This window comes from Meleagris gallopavo, chromosome 1, assembly GCF_000146605.3.
Source record: "Meleagris gallopavo isolate NT-WF06-2002-E0010 breed Aviagen turkey brand Nicholas breeding stock chromosome 1, Turkey_5.1, whole genome shotgun sequence".
NCBI lineage: Eukaryota > Metazoa > Chordata > Aves > Galliformes > Phasianidae > Meleagris > Meleagris gallopavo.
The window spans coordinates 107,189,463-107,208,195 of NC_015011.2; the positions used below are offsets into that span (position 1 = coordinate 107,189,463).

Sequence of the window (18,733 nt, forward strand, 5' to 3'; positions counted from 1 at the left end):
AAAAAAAAAAAAAACACAGCAAAGAAAGATTCATCCCTCAGAAGACAGAATGAGCTTTACAGCTGAATGCTGTACAACCAGGATTAAACTCACCCAATTTAAACAAAAATTAGGGGAGTATTTCACCCAACACGTTCTATCAATTTCAGTAGTAGCTGAAAACTATTCTTGGACCTGAAATATAGTAAACTCAGAGCCACAAGCATGTTTTGCTGGAGAGGTTGTGCTCTCATGCAGCAGTTGACATCGCCAGGGCAGGAATACCTGGAAGACAGATGCAGAAGATTTAGTTCTATAAACCTCAGAGTCAAACCAGAGGAAGAACTGGATTAAAACAAAATACACTCTTGTTTCCCTTACAACCACTGAAGCCATGATGGAGAGAAAGGAAAATGTATGAATGCCTACAGTATGAGCAAATTCTCAGCTACAAAACATTATTTTTCAACCTCTCATCACTGTTAGTTATGCATTTTCACCAGCAATGAACATGTTCACAACAATCTGCACCAGCAGAAGTGACCCATTGTTGCTGTTGCCACTGCTGAAATGCACCACCCACAGCCTCACTGTGCTTACATTCACTGCTTGGTCTCCATCAACATTCAGCATCAACGAATGTCAGTGGGTACCATTTTTTCTGCATGGAGGAATTCAGTGACAAACATCTGTCACAAGGAAACAAAATGTAATGTAATGTTGGTGGAAAGATTTCAGCCTCTACTACTACACCACCAAAATATGCCTCTGAAGTCAGCCATCATCATAAAATATGTGCATTACTTTTGGAGCTACTTGTATGTATGTGTGTGTGTGCATAAAAATCACACTTCCATTTATTATTTTTCATGAATTGGCTATTTCATGTTACATGTGGTATGTTAGGAAGTATCTCACACACATACCAGATAATTTCCTTGTTAGGATCACTGTTGAGGAAAATATCCCTATGTTTTTCAGCACTTCTTTTTATTATTTAGTAAAAGAGCTGAGTGAATGAATCCATGCTCCCAGCAGAGCTGCCTGGGTGGGATGGATGTCACAAACAGCCTCCTGTTGGATGCTGCCAGGCACCAGAGCTTTAAAACTGTTTATCTTTTACTTTCCAAGAGATACTTTCTCTTATTTCACACAAGATATCCTGCATAAAGAACATGGCCTGGATAGGTCAAGGCTTATGTGAGGTATAACTGTATCTAATTTCTTTTTTAACCTCTCCTGCTCACAGAAACTATCCTCTGAGGCTCTTCTTTTAATGTCATCCCTGCTTTGGTTTATACAGTGTACTTTCCCTTGTGTGGCCATATTTTACAGTGCCCTACCCTAATGTCAGATTACTCATTCTCTGCTCCTTGGAGCAAGAGCTCAGATGTTGGTAACCAAGAGGGGTGGCAGCGCAGAACTGTGATGGGACAGTGATAGTGCTGAAGAGGAAAAATGTTACTTATGTCTTATTTTCCTGAAAATGCTATTTTGTGACAGCTAGGGAAGAGGTGACTCTACAAAACTCAGAAACTAACCAAAGGACAAGTGGGAAGGGAGGAGACAGTTTCCCTATTGTTAAAAAGATATCCCAGTATTAAAGTGCCTCCCATTAAGGCAACAGTTTTGCTTTTGGCTTCCACGAATACCCCCGTAACTCAATGACTACTTACAGCTATAAAAAAGTAACCACTAAAGACTCAAATTATCTGACTCACCAAAGGTGAGTGTAAGAAATGATACATAAAAAATCCATGACATCAGTAATACTTCTGGAGTTAACTTCTTTTGGTACGTTTCAGATAGAAGCAGAAATGGCAGCTTTGAACTTTGATCTTCTTATATGTCATTTGCTAAAGAGACAAGAATCCTAGGTTAAAATAAAGCATTTCTCTAACATACTCTTTAAGTTCATCTTCGGGTACTGAAGAAACAAAACAAAGCCAGGAAGTTTTTCAGTCATAAATTAAAAAGCTTTTCACGTCACACTAAATCTTCATGCCAGAGTTTATTTTACACATAAATACACACATATGCTCTGCCTGAACACCCGCAATTGCTGGAAAAGACTCTGAAGGATTAAAACCGGGTGTAGGACCTGTCAGTAGAGCTTGGCTCATAAGGATTGTATTTTCAGTTCATTGGCAGTGCTGAAAGAACTGCAACACAGTTTGTTTCAGGTTACCCCAAAAAGAGAATATGCAGTGTTTTGGATGAACAGTGAAAAAAATCGTTTGTAGCTGAACAAAATAGCTCATTGTGCCTGGAAACCAGTGTTTCAAATACTTCAGTGAATGCTGGAACCTTGCTTTCAGTCATAAAACCATAGCATTTCATTTTAAAAATATCAACATTTCAATGTTTTTTCGCTTTGTCAGAGGTTTTAAGGAATTTTTTTTTTTCCTAATTGGACCAATTAGACAATGTCGAAAATATATCAATACTTATTTTTGTCAATATCTGTCAGCATTTTCTGGGAAAATAAATTCCATCTTTCTGTCAAGCCAGAAACCACAGTGTTCTACCTGCTTCTAATTTGTGTCACGGGTGTGATTCAACAATGACATGCAACTGTTATGAAATTACCAAGAACTCTCAGTCTTGCTGCAGGGTTCTAGTTTTTCATCCTTTTAAGGTAATCTTGTATTGAATTTAGCAAGAAGACACTGGGCTGTGCTGTCTCCTTGGGAGATTCCAGGCACAGAAAGGTTTTCCTCCAAAATATCAACTTAATCTCCCCCAAAGCTACATGAACTGTGAAACCTACTACAACTTCATGGCATCAATAAGCTTGTAAAGCACAAGTGAACAAGTTCTTGAATGTTGTAATCAGCTCGTGTTTTTAATTGCTGGAATTTTTCTATCTCTGAATGGATTCTAATCTGAAATACATTATGCAATTCAGGCAGAAAGCTAATGAAAATGCATAATACGTGCTATTTTATATTAAAATATTTTAGTTGGAGCACATATTCCAAGTTATTTGCTCTATGAGGAACTCTGCTAAAATCTAACTTGACCCTAGTAACATTTCCTTTTTATTTTATTTTTAATTTGCAGTGTATATAACTGATAAAGATGCAGAAGTCTCCTGTCTCTGACAGTGTGGCATTTGAGAGCCAGGAAATTTCATATACTGGGTAATGAATATACCCATCAGCTTCATATTTCTTTCTGACATATAAATACACTTCACAGGGTGAGTCCCAGTTAAAGACTGGGCCCTTGTGTGTTTCCTCTGCATGAGATGCTGTGAAGTGCAATAGTTGTAATGTAATAGCAAAGCAAACTCACTAAGTCTGGAGCAACCACAGTGTTTCGTAACCCAGGCTATGAAGATTGTGGTGATGCCAGGGCTGTCAAAGCTGGAGGTTGAATCTCAAACAATGGAGATAAGGTCTTTGTGAGAGTCAGCATTTATGCTAATTAGAATAACTGAGATACTTGTGTGTTTGTTCTTTTTGTCAAGGTCTTTTGTATGACTAGGAAGCCCACAGTGCTTTTTGTTTCTCAGTAATGTCCCACAGGAACAGCTCACTGGACTCTGTGGAGGAGGATTTTTAGAGGGTTACTCAAAGCGGTTTTTTGGCTGGAGGTTTTGCACAGCCCCAGGAGACAAACACAGAGGAGAGCATGGAAAAGCAGTAGACATTAAAAGCACTATCACATGCTCCATTTCCATTCTCAGAAACCCTGGTAGCGTGCGCTGCCCTGCAAGGAAGCAGTCACGAGGATGGGGGCAGAGGAAAAACTTTTGGTTCATTGAGGAAATCACTTCCCTCTGCCTCTCTCCATGGCAGACCCTCTAAGGGGATCTGAAGGGATACACAATTCCAGAGAGATATGATAGTGGTAAAATATGATGCCTTACACTACTTTAGACACATAGACAGCACAAGCATTAAATCATGACCATGGATGGGAAGGACATTTCTACCCTGCATAGGATCATCTGTTTGATTCTGCAGATTTACTAAGCCAACAGGAGTCTTGTGGAAAGATCTGAATGTTCTGGTATGAGCGATGGAGAAGGGTTACACCTGTGTTGCTCTGGACCAGTTTCAGAGGGCAGTGTTACTCTCTGATGTGATCACACTGTGGGCTACAGCTACTAAGAAAACAGGGATGTTCAACATTAACTTGTTGAAAAGACTAGACAACACATGAATTGAAATTAAATTAAAAAGGAGCTTGTTTAATTTCCTGTTACTTATTTTCATGTTGTTGCTGCCTGCAAAAATGCCAAGCTATCTGATGTAGTTGACGCATTAGTGATAGAATTGCTGGCAGTGACCTGTGGTCAGAGAGTGCAGAAAACAAGAACAGAGAGCATTCACTGCAGAGAGGTAGTTTACATACATATATATATATATAGCTGCTTTGCAGCTGTTTTTCATGCTTTGGCAGCATGTATACTAAAATCAAACTGATACAAAGAAGATTGTATGGACCCTGCACAAAGACAACATGTAAATTCATGAAGTATTCCATTTTTTTTTTTCCAGATCATGTGACATGTGCAGGATAATCAGAGGATCAGACAGAGATTTGGCTTGAACAACCTCATCTCCTTCTACAACCAAGTGATCTAGTAGATGAAGGAAAGGCTGTGGACATAATCTACCTAGACTTCAGTAAAGCCTCGTCTCTGTCTCCAACAGTATTCTGGAAAAGCTGGTAGCCCATGACTAGGACAAGTGTACTTTTTGCCGAGTAAAAAACTGACTGGAGGGCCAGGCCCATAAAGTGACAATGAATGGAGTCAAATTCAACTGGTAACCAGTCACAAGTGGTGTTCCTTGTGGGTCAGTACCAGGTCTGGCTCTGTTCAATATTGTTATTGACCATCTGGATGAGGAGTTTAGGTGCACGCTCAGAAAGTTTGCAGATGACACCAAGCTGGCAGGAAGTGTTGATATGCCAGGGGGAAGGAAGGTTCTACAGAGGGATCTGGACAGGCTGGATTGCTGGGCTGAGTGGGATTTGAAGTTCAAGAAGACCAAATGCCGGGTCCTGCACTTTGGCCACAACAACCCAGGCAATACTACAGGCTTGGGGCAGAGTGGCTGGAAGACTGTGTAGGAGAAATGGACCTGGGACTGTTAGTTGATGCTTGGCTGAACATGAGCCAGCAGTGTGCCCAGGTGGCCAATGGCATCCTGGCTTGTATCAGAAACAGTGTAGTCAGAAGTACCAGGGAGGTGATCGATCGCCTTTCTGTGCTCTGCACTGGTGAGGCCGCACCTCGAATAGGTGTTCAGTTTTGGGCCCCTCACTGCAAGAAAGACATTGAGGTCCTGGAGCGGGTTCAAAGAAGGACAGAGCTCTAAAGAGTCTGGAGCTCTAGTCTTATGACGAGCAGCTGAGTGAACTTGGATTGTTTAGTCTGGAAACAAGGGACTAAGGGAAGACCTTATCATTCTCTACAACTATCTGAAAGGAGGCTGTGATGAGGTGAGGATCAGCCTCTTCTCTGAGGTAAAGTGATAGGATGAGAGGGAATGGCCTCAAGCTGTGCTGGGGGAAGTTCAGAATGGAACCTTCTCAGAAAGGGTGGTGATGCATTGGAACAGGCTGCCCAGGGAGGTGCTGGACTCACTGCTCTTGGAAGTACTCAAGAAATGTGCAGATGTGGCACTGAGGGATGTGGTGAGTCTGGGCATGGTGGCAATGGGCCGAAGGTTCAACTAGATGATCTTGTGGGTCTTTTCCAACCTTGATGATTCTATGATTCTATGAAAATACTACAGTATAAAATAGCCCTAGGCAAAACTTTGGTGCATTGTCTTCACCTTGGACAGAGAGAGACCATTCCTAACATTGCGTAGTGCAGTTTGTTTTTTAATTTCATGGATAATATTGTGCAGAAAGAAATCCTGTAATCAGGACCTATTGCACTGTAATGAGTGTGCTGGAGACCTCTGGAGGCTGTAACTCTCAGTGTTGAAGTCTTGAAGTGCTTTATCAAAATCCCTCTTCTGTAAGAAGAACAAGGGAAAGAAGCGTCTAGGTGAGGGATACTTGAAGGACAGCAGGAAAGCAGCAATGGTACACTGTGCAAATAAGAACATCACTGGATATATCAGTCTGAACACCAGAGCACCAAACTGTATGTATATACATGTATATATACTGATGCACTTTTTATTAAGTAAAGTGAGATTTTGGTTTTCTGAAGACAAATAGGCACATTTTGTCCATGGCTAGAGATACCACCCCCTCCTACTCCCTGAAACCAACAGGACTCGGCAGAGGCAATCCCAGCCAGTGGTGGCTGGGTGTGGGAGGTAACCCCATCCTCACCCTCCAAACCAGTTTATGTCTATATAAAGAAATGTCTGAAGAAGAGTGGGAATCAACCTGCTTTTAGTCCCAAACCTTCTCAATTGACTGGATTATCTCTTTTTATGGATCTAACACAACTGCAGACCCAGAGCCAGAAGGGATTTTCTACTGTCTTTTTTTCCTTGTGGTGGAATATGTCCTCCCAGTCCCACACGGTGCTGGAAGGAGGACAGACAGGCAGCTGGATCCTGTCCTTCCCACCCCTCATGTCCAAAGCCCACTTTCACAGTACATGCTGCCAGTGAGCGTCATTCACTGACACACACAGCATGGTGCAATGTCTCCTTTGCTCCTTCCATCAGTGATGTGAGCTCAAAGATGGTAGATCTGATGCATTTGAATTTCGGTCAAGGAGAGGGTGTGACTGCAAAGCTGTAAACACTGAGAGTGGGCAGATGGCCTGGGAGACCATCAGGGCTGTTCCTGGCTCTGAAGCTCTGAGTGAATCTGGGTCACCCCTGGCAGCCTGCTAATTCCCAAGCGTGTTGGGACCATCTCCCCTCCTTGAGTGCTCCAACTCTCTCAGAGTTTCCCAGAGCAGCCAGCAACCTTGTGAATTTCAGCATTTAATATTGTTCTAATGAGTGGTTACAGCGGAACTCTTTTCTAGCCTAAACAAATTATTCCTTCAGCTTTTTCCTCTGTTTTCCAGCTCCTTGCAGTTCCTCTCGACCCTCTTCCCCAGCAAGGTCCAGTGCCAAGCCCTGGTGCAGGGCAGCTGTTTCAGCTTCATGGATGCTGAGGAGAGCAGAGCAATTGTTTACAGTGCAGGCTTCTATGTCCTGGAATGACATTTGCCTTTTGTACAACAGTATCACATTGTTGATTCATGCTTGCTCCCCGGTTTGCTCTGAGCCCCACATCTCTTTGCACAGCAGTGCTCTTGGTCTTGCCAGCTCCATCTGATGCACATCAGAGCTTTCCTGCTCTCACTGAGTCTCATCCTCTTGATTTCAAATCATATTTTTATTTAGTCAGGACTATTTTGAATTCCAGTTTTGCCTGTGAAAGTGCTGTTCAGATCTCTCCAAATTCACTACTGAAAATTTTATTGAAGCTAAGATATATCATATATTTACTGTGTGCCCTCTCAGTGAATCCCACATCTCAAAACCCTTCTACATCTGGCTCACTGTGAGCCCTGTCCCTGGCACTACCAGGAACACCAGCAGCATGCAGTGAGTGTATGGCCATTCCCTTAGAGTAGGCATGTCCAACCCACAGCCCACAGGACACATGCAGCCCGGCCCAACTCACACTGCAACCTCCCTCTGTCCCTCTCCATCATGGAGGCTGTGAGGTTCAGCCCAGCCCCACAGTACCAACTGAACAGCAGTGCACTATGAATCCCATCTGGACAGAAACGTGGACCTGAGGAGTGCACAGTGCTGTGCTAACTCAAGTGATGACAAATAATTTTTTGGATTTGGATACACTGGCTAAATACAGCCCTTTGAACAGTGAAAAATATGCAGCCATGCTTTCTGTTTTGATAAAGGAATTTGAAAACTGGTTTCAAGACTGATGAAAAATTACCTTTATTTTGGGTGTACTTGTGACTCCATTTTCAGTTTGACATATACCTGCAAATTTTCTAATGGAATGTACTACATTGCAATCAGATATTCAACTCAAAGAAAAATGTGATCATGCCTCTTTAACCAGACTTTCATAAAAACCTTTTTTTCATGCAGCCCAAGACAATCTCTCTTTGCTCAATGCGGCCCAGGCAAGCCAAAAGCTTAGACACCCATGTCTTAGATCAACCCATCCTTATAGGTCAGTTTTCACTGAAACACACGTTCCCAAAAAGCAGTTTGTTGTTTTGCAGTACACAATAATCATGGTGTCAGAGGAGGAGAGGCTGCTACAAATAAGCCAAAATCTACTGTCTCATACTGGGAGCTGAATTTGTCACTTAATAGAAGGATCTCTGGTTATTGATCCAGAAGGGAATAATGCTTTCAGAATTGCAATCTCTTGCCTAATTTGTGGGATGCATCACAGAGAGCTAGATGCTCTGAATTTAAAAGATATGTACATCAGCATCCTCCTGTTCACCTCTCCTAAAATGTCTTCTGGTCAAATTCTCCTCTGTTCCCTTGGTGAGTTCTCTGAATTTGGGAATAACATAATTTCCTTGATCTTTGCCTGGTCCCCAGCCACCTAATCCAGCGCTACTTGCACTACCCACCAGACTTAAACCTCTGTGTGATACCTTTTACAGCCACCTTCTTTAAAGATAAACATATGTTACAATAATAGTAAAATAACACATTACTCTTTCAGGCCTTCACACTCGTTAACACTCATCTGGATCTATGCAACTTTAGTTTTATGTCTATAATTTTATTTCCATAAATTTTAAATTCATACATAGGCTTTGGGGTTTACATGCAGGTAACTAATGCCTTTCTTTATGAATCCTACTGCTGGTGCACTTAACTGTAGTGCATAGTACAAAACACAAGAGCAAATATCTTTCCTGGACACCACATGTTAAAGGAATAAAGTCCTGACTTAATGCCTTTGCCTTGCAGAATAGCAGAGTTTTAGGTCACAGGATAAATACCCACAAGTTCCAGAGTATTGTTTAAGCCAGTTGCTATAGCAATTTGAAATTTTTTTCTACCGATGACTTAAAAAGGGGATGAAACAATATAGTGCTTTTTAATTCTCAATTTTTCTGTGTTGGCAACATTCAAACCAGAGTCATTTATTTCTCAAAGAAAAGTGCAACACAAGCATCTCAGGCCCTTGGAAATGACTTTTTCATATTCATAGAGAAGAGCAGGCTACTTGCTGCTCTTGACTGATTCATTAAGCTTCACAGCTTCAAACCAGATCACTCTGCCTATTTTAGAGCCATACAACTTTATAATTTCATGGAAAAGTGGATTTAATGGGTAGTCACAGAAGGGTATGGGTTGTGTATTGAGCTTTCCTGTGCAGCAAACACCAAGGCTGTTTGGCACAGTGCAGGAAGGAATGTATCATCCATAATGGATGGAGTATCCCTGAGCACAATTTTGGAATGTGGGAAGATAGTGTGAGTTTATCAGGGACCAGCAGAGATGAAGGTCAGGAACCTGGGCAAGCTTGAGGGGATAGATGAATTGTAGGGTATGTGAAGGGATCAGGTGTTGGCTCTTATCCATGCTACCTCTTAATAATTGCCATGACTGTGAATCTGGTTCTCCTTATGATTCTACGATTCTTACTGGGACCCAATCAACTGACCTGTGAGAAAGTTACTTTGTTGCTTCTGCATTTTTTTCTGCACTCTAAATAAACCACTGTACAATCCTCTGAGACTTCATCTATCTCCTTCTGCCTGTGTACAGTTGCAATAGAGCATATATGGTTTGAGAAAAAGTTTATTTTGCATTTTCTCTGAAATAGGCAACATTTTCTGCCCCTCTGTTTTTCACTATATCCTTTGTATTCTCATCACTGAATCTGTTAGAGGTGTCCTGCTAGGTAGTTTCTTTCCAGTACTACTTCTTAATGTACAATGTAGTTTAACTCTTAGCATTTTGTAATAGAAAGGCTCTGGAAGGAAAAGGAGAGGGTGTGTCAGTCCATGGTGCACGTACACATTGTGGTGGCTTGTAAGGCAGAAGACGGGTGGTCTGTGAATGGACTAAAGGGATACATAGATCAAAGCAAACCCATACAGTCCCCAGAAACAAATGAGCAAGGGGAGAACAAAGACTTATAAATTAACATCTAAAGTTTAGTACCACTTGTATTTGGCTGCAGTGGCAAAGCAAACTGGCAAAGTGGCAAAGCACTACACAGACTGGCTCTTGAATATTTTTTCAACATGATGCATTGCTTTCAGCAGAAGGAATGTTGGATGGTATTGGCCACAGTGTTGTGTAAGAATGATAGAAACTGCAGTGCTTCTGTGTGAAATTTGGTAGGTGCCTTTGTCTAAATGCCGTGGAACAGTGCAGTTGTGTCTTTGATTGGAGGCCACTGCGAATTATTAAACTGGTGGCTGTCTGCTATGAAGTTGCTGTGTAAAGGCTTTTGTTGACAAAAACTGATATAAGTGAGATCTGTCAGCTCCTGCACTCCAGGATTTGCCCCTTATGTGAGCTTTGCTTTCTGCTTGGACACATCTGCTATCTCTACAGATCCCTGGAGAATCACAGAATCACAGAAACATCAAGGTTGGAAATGATCTACAAGATCATCCAGTCCAACCATCCATCTATTACCAATAGTTCTCACTAAACCATGTCCCTCAACACAAAATCCAAATGTTCCTTGAACATCTCCAGGGTCAGTGACTCCACCACCTCCCTGGGCAGCCCATTCCAGTGCCTGAACACTCTTTCAGAAAAGTGGTATTTCCTAACGTCCAGCCTAAATCTCCCCTGGTGCAGCTTGAAGCCATTCCCTCTAGTCCTATCACTGGTTACACGAGAGAAGAGGCCGACCCCCAGCTCACTACAACCTCCCTTCAGGAAGTTATAGAGAGCAATAAGGTCTCCCCTGAGCCTCCTCTTCTCCAGACTGAAGCTCCTTCAGCCTCTCTTCATAAGGCCTGTGCTCCAGACCCCTTACCAGCTTTGTTGACTTTCTTTGAACCCGCTCCAGGACCTCAATGTCTTTCTTGCAGTGAGGGGCCCAAAACTGGACACAGTACTCGAGGTGTGGCCTCACCAGAGCTGAGTACAGGGGAACAATCACTTCCCTGTTCCTACTGGCAACACCGTTTCTGATACAAGCCAGGATGCCATTGGCCTTCTTGGCCACCTGGGCACAGTGCTGGCTCATGTTCAGCCAAGCATCAATCAATACCCCCAGGTCCATTTCCTCTAGACAGTCTTCCAGTCACTCTGCCCCAAGCCTGTAGAGCTGCCTGGAGTTGTTGTGGCCAAAGTGCAGGACCCGGCATTTGGCCTTGTTGAACCTCATCCCATTGTCTACAGCTCAGTGATCCAGCCTGCCCAGATCCCTCTGCAGGGCCTTGCTATTCCCAGGCAGATCGACACTTCCAGCCAACTTGCTGTCATCCACAAACTTACTGAGGGTGCACTCAATGCCCTCATCCAGGTCGTCAATAAAGATATTGAAGATTACAGGCTCCAGCACCGACCCTGGGGAACACCACTCATGACCGGCTGCCAGTTGGATTTAGCTCCGTTCACTACCGCTCCTTAGTAGCGAGTAGAGAGTTAAGCTTCATCCTGGCTGGCCATGGACCCATGCTGCTGGGCTCAGCCTTTTCCCCAGGAGCAGCCTCAACCATTTCCAGCATTCAGAAACTGGGAGCTGGCATCTTGCCCACCACTCCTGTTACAGAAACTGGGATCCTTTCTTTTCAGAGCTGATCAGCTGCAGAGCAGTGTGTGCCTGGCCTGGCAATGCCCAGCCCAGCTGGGGCTGCTGCTGTCGCTCAGAGAATGTTTCTCATGGCTCTCACTGTGCCTTGCTACTTTTGCAGTGACAGCACAAGATCCACTGGATGATTTATTTTTTTTTTTTTCTCTCAGTCATAACAGGTAGAAATCTACTTACAGCTCACTATGCAAATATTTTCATGAGAAAGGATTGCATCCCTTCTTCCATGCTGATCAACCCATGCTGACATACAGCACCTAGAAATTAAGATGGTCTGGTTGGGGGTGTGAGAGAGAGAAGAAAAACCTATCGCACTACAGGCTGCACACCTTCTGTGGCTGCTGAGGCTGTCCTGTACCTGAATTTCATGAAACATAGGCAAAGAGAAATTCAAACTTTCTTGTTTGCACCTGCAATTCACTTTGAAAGTGTCCAGCTGCACATACAACTGAACAGTTCAGGACCACTTTTTTAATAATTTACCTCGAAGCACCATTGCTTGGACTGCTGTCAAAATCACTAGCTCGGTAATGGGGCTGACAAATGCTTTTGCACACTCGTTAAGCCACATATTTGCAGGGCTGCACACTTAGCTCTCACCATGATCCTGGCACACAGAGTTTATAAATATTCAAAAGGTGACAGTCTAGTGATTTTTGCATGAGTAAGTTGTCTGAGCATTAGTTGCTGCTCCAATCTAGAAACTGAGGAGCTCTGTGTCCCCTCTGCTCCCTTTTCCACAGGAAACAATGGCAGATGATTTCATTCAGCATTGCCTAAGATGTTCTGCCCCATGAACTGTCAAACACCTCCTGGGCAAAAAGCATTCATGAGCTTTCTCAGAGCTCCATGCTGTGATCGTGCAAATTTGTCTACTTGCCTGAATGGCTTAGCCATCCTGAAACATTCAAAGGCTGCAGAAGAGCTGCTCTTAGTTATTCTCAGAAGTGTCCAAGATAAGTAACCTATCCAGCTATTTTTAAGAGCTGCCTGTGCTTTTTACTCAAATGTGCAATTTCTAGGTCAAATTCTCCATTGATGTACACCAAGAGTGTCAGGGACCCAGTTGTGCATGTGGAAGGACTTAACAACACTGAGGATATCTATGTATTTGCTTTTGCCCAGCAGAAGATGAATAGAGCCTATACTACTTTAATCTATGGGATAAAACTCTCACTTTCAAGATTATAGATTATTTTTGCTGTTAACCGTAAGGAAAAATCTACTGTGTTCAATATTGTAGTATTCCTTGTGATTTACATCATTATAGTGCAGTAATACCTGTTCAGTATTTTTTGTTGACAAGACTGAAGAATACCTCTCATTTTGGAGCAACAAGCTCACCATCCTTCCCTTGCATGGGCTGGCAAGGAAACCAAGATGAAGAACATGATCCATTAGATGTCAACATAGTTGAATTCACTGAAGACCATGGGCTTTTCTCCAGAGCAGCAACATTCTGCAGAAGTCATGGGAATTAATGGAAAACTTGGCCTAGTTTGTGAGGCAGTAGCTTGGAAATAAGTAGAAATGACTTGGAAAAGTGAGGCTAGGTGGTGCTATTATGTCTGAAAAAGTCAACTCATCAAATTATGAATAGGAAGTCAGAGGATAGATCACCCAAGTCCCAGAGAAAAAAATATTGGGCACCATTAGCTCACTAGGGTACCCAAAGGCATCTTGCAGGGCTTCATAATACATGTATTACCATACAAATTATTCTTCAGATATGTACCTTTTTTTTTTTTTCTTCTTTTTTTTTTTTGCATTGCTTCTTTATGGTGCAAAGATTCTTTCTGAAGTTCTAGGGAACTGTAACTCTAAATATGGTATTTGTGTGTTTAGGGTAGGAATGTGAACAGGCAGACACAGGCATTCTCTAAAGAAAAGCACTTGAAAACTGAAGAGTGACCCTGTAAAACTAAGGCACTCTCTAACAACTAGGAGCAGTTGGCAGGCTGGAGCACACGGCTAAAGGCAGGTATGCATATGCAAACATGAAAACAGATATAATAACATAACATTTACTTTACTTAATCCCTAGTAGAAGCACATTCCTGAAAGTAACTAGAGCACCACACTGCACGTGCATTTCAGGAAAGCTACTACTGCAGCCAAGACAATCTCTAAAGGGGGTATACCCTCAACTATTCAGGACTATCATCTTCCTGACACAGACTCAGGGCTGGGACTGGTGCATTGACAGTGCAAAACAGAGCAATGCAAGGGAAACATCAAAATGGGGACAGGCATGGTGGGGAGAGGAACTGCTGTTCACTCACTGAATACAGTGAGAAGTGGAAGATATCCTGCTGGTCACAAGAAGTACCTTAACCCTTCTCCTCATGGCCCAATGCAGCATGTGTGTGGCATATTCTTCCCACAGCAGTCCCAAATGCTCTGCCATGTTCTGAAGGACTCACAGTATGTGCAAGATTTGTGAGACACCACAATTCAGCTGCACTAAATGAAGATTGAAATATGCATGAGAAATAGTGTCTTTTTTTAATTCTATAATATTTTTTCTTCATTTTCATGGCTGCTTTTGGAATTATCTCAGAAGCATCCTTTCGTGTTGCCCTTCTGAGAGGCCAGGGGGAACATTTAATGAAAAATGTTATTCACATGGTAGCTGAATGCTATGGATTTTGTATTAATTGTTTTTCAGGGGCCCAGGTTGTTTTGGTTCTGATTATTGAGGCTGGGAGTTATTCAAAAGTTAAGGAGTTAGATGCTGGACAAAGTTTATTTCAAAACATGTGGTTTTTGAATGCTCATTGTGGTTGCTTGTTGATTTTCCATGTTGATGCTATTAGGGCTCAGTATGTGAAAACTGAGGGTTAGAGTCAGTTGATTTTTTATGTTTTTTTTTCCCCCCACTAATGAGCTTCTGGTTGCTCATTAAGTGTAAGGGAAGAATTGTTTCTCTGATAAGCAAAACCCAATTTTATACTAATGAAGTGTGTTTCATGATTTCATGAGTGCCCTCTTCCAAGAGACTAGCAGTATCTGAGGGTCTGTTGCAAAGCGTAGCAATGCAATATTTTGAGTGATTGCTAGCTCGGTGGAGATGCAAGGGCTGATCTGCAGGCATGTTTGTTCATGAGAGACTTAGTGTGTCACTGCTGTGATGATTCTGTTCATGAAGCTTCTAGGGGCATAATAATATTTCATAAATAGCTTGATGGCAGTGCTGATTACTGAGTTTGCAATGGGAATTGATAACAAAGTGCAGATTTCCATTCCAGACAGTGAACATGTGATTTCCAAATGTTGGTTGAAGTATAGTGAAGAGTAAAAGATGGTTCAAAAAACAAAGAATAAAATATAGTTTAAGAAGCAAATGCGCAGAGGCTGCTAGAAGAATGAGGATTGCAACAAACTGGGATTAGAACAATGTGGGGGTGGAGGGCAAACATAAACGTTTTGAGAACAGCTCGAGGACATTTGGTAAGTAAGTGATAAGATGTCCACAAGGCAAGTTAGAACTGGATCAGGGGCTACCCCTCTCACAGGGTCAAGACTTTACAGTGAGGAAGACGAGCTTTTGTGAGGAGGAGACCCCCACTGCTCACGATGCACGCACAAGATGGAGGGACCATATGCTTATGGGTTGTCAGAAATGTAATGAATATGTATATGAATTCCAGAAAAATCGTTGATTATGTATTAGTTCAGCCTATATCTGTACCAAGCTTTTGCCCTTCGATGTGCAAGTTAGGTGGAGCTAGGTGACATCAATAGGCTTGGTGACATAGCTATTTAAAGAGAAGAATCTTTTTGTGAATTTGATCATTACAAGATGGTGTATTTTAGAGTAAATTAGGTGCCTATAGCCTGAATTTGATGAAAAAAAAAAAGATTGTGGTCGGGGAATGAGTGGGTGAGCTTGGTGGTATGTTTGTTTTGGGAATCTGCATTTTATGCTGTATTTTAAGACTGGCCTCAGTGCTCTCACTGAAGATGCTGCAGTCAGTACTTGACAGTGGTAGAATGAATGATGCTAATTTGGAATGCTATATACAACCCTGGGCTTACTGTGTAAGAAACAGGCGAGAATAATTTCTCTGTCTTCTGATGATAATTCCTCAGGCAAGTTGGAAGCAGTAGATCAAATGAAGTTTGGGTTATCTTTAATTTGGTTAGCTTTGGAGAGCAATAGCCTTGAATTGCCGTGTCAGTGCAAGCTTGGCAAGGTGCAGGACTTCTCAGACTACAGTGGTGTCCACCAGGAGGCTGGCTGGCCTCCTGCAAGAGCCAGACTCTGGGCCATAGGCCATACATGTGTGCTATCTCTGTTAGATATCCTGCATCTCACCCTCTTTGTACCCAATCTCTCCCATGGAGGAAGAAGCTTGCTGCAGAGCTGAGGAGCTGCACAGACAGGGAGTTTGGGGAATATCTTGAGATTTTCAGGCATGTTTTCCTGACTTGGGAAGCTGTTTGACCCCATCAGTGTTCCAGGCAGCAAGTCTGAAAAGGAGACCTTCTCTTGTAACACAGGCCAGTCATATTCACAAAGATCTCTTTGTTATAACTGTGTCTGCTCTATCGCTCCTCTCTGATGAAACTCCTCTGCCAAAACCCCAGTGTGCTTGTCTCTAAGAGAAGTAGGCTGGCAGCAGAGGGGGTGAGCTACTGCCTACTCCTCCTGTCCTGCATCCTTCTGCCCCACAGCTTTCCTCTCCCTTGCAGCTGTGGGTGGGAGAATGCAGGCAACATATTGTAGGCCTCTTCTCCCAGGTAGCAGTGATATGACGAGATAGTGGCCTCAAGTGGTGTCAGAAAAGGTTGAGTTGGATATTAGGAAGCATTTTTTAGGAAGAGTGGTGAGGCAGTGGCATAGGCTGTCCGGGAAGGTGATGTGCAGTCCCTGGCGGTGTTCCAGAGCTATGTGGATGTGGCACTGAGAGACATGGGCAGTGGGCGTGGTGGGGATGGGCTGGTGGTTAGACTAGATGATCTTGCTGGTCTTTTCCAACCTTAATGATTTTGTAATTCTGTACACCTTGCAGCTCATATTTTTCACTGGTCTAAGGTACTCACACAATGCGTTATCAGGTACTCAAAAGAACCTGCCCTTCAGAAAGTTGTGGGTAGGCAAATTTTATGTCACATGGAGCATATGGCCTCTAAGCAAATGGGCTTTTGGAAGCAGGACTAGTTGGTCAGCCTGCAGAGAGCCAAAGCACTGAGCTCTTCATGGTGCAGAAGGTTTTTTAGTGTATGCTGGATTCATTGGAGCAACATGGAAAACAGAAACATACACTTAAAAAAATAAGTTCTATAAAGGAGAGCAGTTAAAGAAGGAAGCATTCAGGCTACCTGGACTTGTCATGTAGAGGGCTCCTTGCTGTATGCATGAATCACACTGCCAAGCCCCAGGGAGAGTTAAACAGCTCTTCAGCCTCATGCGTCTCCACTCTGGCCCTTGTGGCAGGACACACAGTTAGGACAGCTGACTAATCCCAGTGCAGCTACAGGCTATGCTTGCAATTCCTGTTGCTGACGGCTTTACCTGAATTACCAGCAGCAATATCCATGCTCTTATTTTTTTCCTAATGGACTTGCCTCATAATCCTTCTGGGTGTATTCACTAACACAACTTTCAGTACCTTAGAGGAAAACAACGATAACGTTCCATCCAGTATTTCTGTTCAACTTGACCAGCATTTTGTTACAGGAGGCATAGTGGGAAGTGGGAACACTAAAAGCCTTCTCCCTTTCCTACTCTTTGGCTCTGCATCTTGGTTCTGAGAGGTCCTTCCAAGGCATCCATCTGCTCTTGGCAAACACCACTCCAACACCTGTGAGCCAGATGTAAACAGCTGGGTGGAAGGTGTCGTTTGTGATCCAGCCTTAATGCAAACCATGCTTAGGAATGGTTACAAATGGCTCTATAAAAAAGACAAAATGCATAGCACAGGTGAGTAGCACCTCTTTTCTTATTTCATCTTTCCTTTTATCTTATTTGCTTTCATATCTATGACATACCAGATTCTTCTGAGCAGCAGGATGAATAGCAGTTGAATTTCATTAATCTGGTTTCAATTTATTAAATCATTTAACTAAATGCTGACGTCATATGCTCAGTCTAAATGTTTGTTTAACTGCTCTCCTGAATAGGGATTGCTCAGTTCTATTAGTTATCTTCATTAACACTAGTGGTTTGCCTAGCAGGCTGTCTAGTTCTCCCTTTGGTATTTAACTTGATAAATGCAAAATTACCTAATCTGAGTTTGTGATAGCAAATCTCTAAATACCACAGATTTTGCAAAGGCATGATATTGCAAGAGAGTAGTTTTTGAAGACCCCTCTATATAGGACTCCTTGGTCTTTGAGGCATCAGTATTACAGGCTACAGTTGCCTTTGTTCACCCCCCACCTCCAAACCCCTGCAGAGTTATCTTTGCTCTGCTTTCTTCCCATTGCTTTTTTCCGGTTTTTGAATACAATCTGGACTGATATCAGAAGACTTTTCTTTGCTGTTGTTCTTCTAAACTTGTTACTTCTTTCCTTGTCCAAAAGCTGGTGCTAGTAACTGAGTGGAATTTTCCATTAGTCCTCGTTCCTTTGCTGACAACTTCAATAAATATCCTGAATTTCAATTTGGATCATAATATTTTATAATCTCGCATTTTATAATCTCACGTTCTAGGCAGTTATAGTTTGATTCTCCTGTCACTGTGAGCTATTTGAGTTTTCATCAGGCTGCTGAACAGTTTATGCTGTGTCAGATCATGGCTTCTCTGTAGTCTCATAATAAGCCCCCAAGGAAACATATTCCAAAAAACAGGTTTGGCTCAGATTGGATGTTAAGTCAAGGTTATAAAAAGCTTGCACTTCATTGTCTTCCTTTTCTTTCATTCTGTTTCTCCCCTTTCTTCCTTTTTATCCCTTTTCTCGTTTTCTTTCCTTTTTTTTTTTTCTATTTTCCTTCCTCTTTTCTTGCTTACTTACATTTTGATCTCTCTTTCTTTCCTTGTGTTGCTTTTTCTTCATTCTTCCTCCCCTTCCCCTTCCCTTCCCTTCCCTTCCCTTCCCTTCCCTT

At 42.5% G+C, this 18,733-nt stretch overlaps 1 protein-coding gene and 1 non-coding gene across 2 annotated transcripts in view; both read left to right on the forward strand.

Annotated features, from left to right (window-relative positions):
• LOC104909292 (EF-hand domain-containing family member C2-like) overlaps positions 1–18,733 on the forward strand; it is a 90,337-nt gene that overhangs the window by 27,074 nt on the left and 44,530 nt on the right. The gene's annotated exons all lie outside the window — the stretch shown is intronic.
• Positions 4,378–4,479, forward strand: LOC116216226. The gene has a single exon (XR_004158682.1). It is a non-coding gene; the product is annotated as a U6 spliceosomal RNA (small nuclear RNA).